The sequence below is a fragment of the Nicotiana tabacum genome, chromosome 23 (genome assembly GCF_000715075.1).
Source record: "Nicotiana tabacum cultivar K326 chromosome 23, ASM71507v2, whole genome shotgun sequence".
Classification (NCBI taxonomy): Eukaryota; Viridiplantae; Streptophyta; class Magnoliopsida; order Solanales; family Solanaceae; genus Nicotiana; species Nicotiana tabacum.
In genome coordinates, this window is record NC_134102.1 from 106189770 (window position 1) to 106193697 (window position 3928).

Genomic DNA, 3928 nt, shown 5'->3' on the forward strand with positions numbered 1-3928 from the left:
TAGAAATTTGTAGCAATCTCTGTAGAGCTTATGACTTGTACTACCGGTTTTGGGAATTGTAAATTTTATAGAGATTTTTATTTCAAAAGTTGTGAAATGTTATTTATTATTGTTGTTATTCAGTAAATGTTAGGCTTACCTAGTCCCTAAGACTAGGTGCCATCATGATACCCAACGGAGGGAAAATTGGGTCGTGACATCGTGACATTTATCAAGGCGATCAGGAAAGCTGGGATTGGTGGTATTGTTAGGGATAGCAATGGAGATTTCATATTCGCATTCTCTGCCCCGATCCAAGCCAATAGCAGCTCTCAAGCTGAAGCCACAACAGCGAAATTTGGGGTAGAATGGTGCACTCAACATGGCCACTCTAATCTCCATGTGGAGATTGATTCACTTATTGTCACCAACATCCTTATCAAACAAAGCGCCAATCAATGGCATTACTACTATGCTTGACTACACTTTTTTTCGTATCTCTCATTGCCTTAGCGAAGCAAACCAAATTGTGGATCTGTTGGTAAAATTGGCTTCTACAAGTGGAAACATGACCTTATATCACTCTCCGCACAACCTTCCTAGAGAGGCAAAGGGGCTGATTCAACTTGACAAATGGCAGATTCCTTCCTTTAGGAGGAGATATGAAAAATATAATTTTTTTGTTAGTTAAGTTAGATTTATGGATGGAAAGGCTTTTGTATAGGCTTCACCTTTCCTTGTTTGCTTGGCAAACTTTTTGTAGACCGGAGGCAAGGTACCATGTCCCCCTCTTGTCATTGTAAGTTATTTAATATACATGGTAGGGGTCCAAACCTAACCCCCCATACCCTAGGCTCACAAAGCAACTATTTCTTTGAGTTGGCGTCAATATGGCATTGAATATATCTATATATACCTGGAGCTACCTAGAATTTCGCTTCAAACCACATTCAAGGTAAGTTCTAGATTTTCAAATAAGCAGGAGAACTAAATAATATAAGCTAACCGCACAATACACTTGGAACCAACGATTTCAATCACCAATAAGTAAGTATGAGCTTAGAAAGGTAATCATAAAACTCATGAATGGTACTTAATCAAATTCGTCTTTTTTTTAAGTCTCATATTTTTCAACTCAAATCAAGTTTAGCCAACTTATTTACCAAAATAAATTAAACAACTAAAACTCCTAAAAGAAAGGTCGGATTACGACCATGGCAAAGAACCGAACAAGAAATCCATGTAAGTACATGAAACAAGTCGCTTTAGGAATAAGGAAACTCAAATTTTATCAAGTTTTTTCAGCTTTTTCTTAATTATTATTTTGTTTTTAATAATTTTACTAAAAACATATTTTTCAATTGTAACATATCCTTTTTTTTTTACCTTTTGCTTTTTACAGAGAAATTTTTGTTTGTAAAGAAACACATATATAACATACATATTCTTCTACCCCCAAGCTTAAATAATATCATGTCCTCATGATAAACAAATTAAAAATAAAAGGAGATAAAGGAGCTTCCCTTATTTTTTTCGATTCTGTCTTCATTTCCTTTTTCTTGGCTTCTCAAGGTTTTTCTCATATAACAAAGACAAGATTATGACAAAGAATATGTTCTTTTTCATGATAGGAGAAAACTTTCATTGTTGAAATCATAAGAGTAATTCTTTATCATGGCAAAATATATTAATACATACTACATACACACACACACACACACACACACATATATATATATATATAATATATATATATATATATAACATGCAATTATTATTATTTTTTACTTTTTTTTAAGAAAAAAAACTAATTTTATTATATATATTTACTAGAAAGGAAATATTATATGTTACTACTAATAATTACTTAAAAGAGTAAAGATAGGGAGAGAAAATAGTTCTGAGTTTAACGTCGCCAGCTCGACTTATTTATAAAATTAGGCAAAAAGGATTGTTGAAGCCTGTTTGTCAAAGACTCTGCTAATATAAGGCTTCAAACGTTGACCGTTTACTTTGAATTTGTCTCCTGTCTCCCCCCCCCCAATCTATATGTTGTATTTCAATGGCACCATAGGGGGTCACTTCTGTTATAATGTACGGTCCTGACCAACGTGACTTGAATTTTTCCGGGAATAATCTCAACCGGCTATTGTACAAAAGAACTTGATCTCCAACCGTAAACTCTTTATGGCGAATGAAGTTATCATGCCATTTTTTTGTCTTTTCTTTGTAAAATGCTATCATTTTCATATGCTTCAAGTCTGAACTCCTCCAATTCATCAAGCTGCAACAGACGTTTTTTATCTGCATCTGGCAAATTTAGATTTAACAACTTTATAGCCCAATATGCTTTATGTTCTAGTTCCACGGGTAAATGACAAGCTTTCCCAAAAACTAGTCTATAAGGAGATATGCCTATGGGAGTTTTGAAAGCAGTTCTGTATACGCATAAAGCATCATCTAACTTTAAAGACCATTCTTTTCGAGAAGAACCTACAGTTTTTTCTATAATTCTTTTTAATTCTCTATTGGATACTTCAACTTGCTATCTTGTTTGAGCATGATATGGAATTCCTGTTTTATGAGTTACTCCATATCTTGACAACCAACTAGCGAATTGTTTATTTACAAAATGAGTTCCCTGATCGCTTATGATAACTCGTGGAGTTCCAAATATATTTTTCTTGAGAAAGGCACAAACAACATGAGCATTATTTTTTCTAGTAGTCATTGCTTCTACCCATTTTGAAACATAGTCAACAACAACTAAAATATATTCACATCCCTTTGAAGGAAGAAGAGGACCCATAATTTTTTAAGAGGCATCTCGTCCTTTTTTGAAATGTTACCGCTTCTCTGGCATTTGTCGCAAGTGGCGACATAATTTCATGCATTTCTAAATAAAGTGGGCCAGAAAAAACCAGCTTCAAGCACTTTTGCGGCTGCTCGTCTTCCTCCATAGTGTCATCTTACAGCTCCATCATGACAATGACTTAGGATATTGTTTATCTCTATTTCTGGTACACATCTCCTAATCATGCCATCTACACAAAATTTAAATAAGTAAGGATCTTTCCAAAAATAATATCTTATTTCTCTTTTGAGTTTTTTCCGTTGTTCGTAAGACAAATCTTTTGGGATCCACCCTCCAACCAAGTAGTTGGCAACGTCAGCAAACCAAGGTGGTTGATTTGTAATTCTTGTGATTGTTTAAACATGCTCATCAGGAAATTCCTCCTTGATATCTCTTGTCTCCGTTGAAAGATTTTCCAAACATGATAAATGGTCAGCTACCTGATTTTATGAACCTCTCCTATCTTTTATTTTAAGATCAAATTCTTGCAAAAGAAGTATCCATCTTAGCAATCTGGGTCTAGCATCTTTCTTTGCTAAGAGGTACTTTAAAGCAGCATGACCAGTGAATACTGTAACATTCGTTCCTATCAAATAGGAATGAAATTTGACAAATACAAATACTACTGCAAGTAGCTCCTTCTCAGTTGTGGCATAATTCTTTTGAGCTTCATTGAGGGTTCTACTGGCGTAGTAAATAGGCCTGAAAATCTTGTCTCTCTTTTGTCCCAATATCGCTCCAACTGCTATATCACTTGCATCACACATTATTTCAAATGGTTCGCTCCAATCAGGAGAAACAACAATTGGAACATTAGTTAAATGTTCCTTGAGAATCTCAAATGCTTTCCTGCAATTATCTAAAAATTCAAACTTCACATCTTTTCATCAGTAGGTTAGTCAGAGGTTTTGAAATTTTTGAAAAATCTTTTATAAACCTTCTATAAAAACCTGCATGCCCTAAGAATCTTCTAATGACATTAATAGTGGTAGGAGGGGGTAATCCTGCTATAAGATCAATTTTAGCCTTATCAACTTCTATTCCTTTAGCAGCAATATTATGTCCAAAAACAATTTTCTCTGTTACCATGAAGTG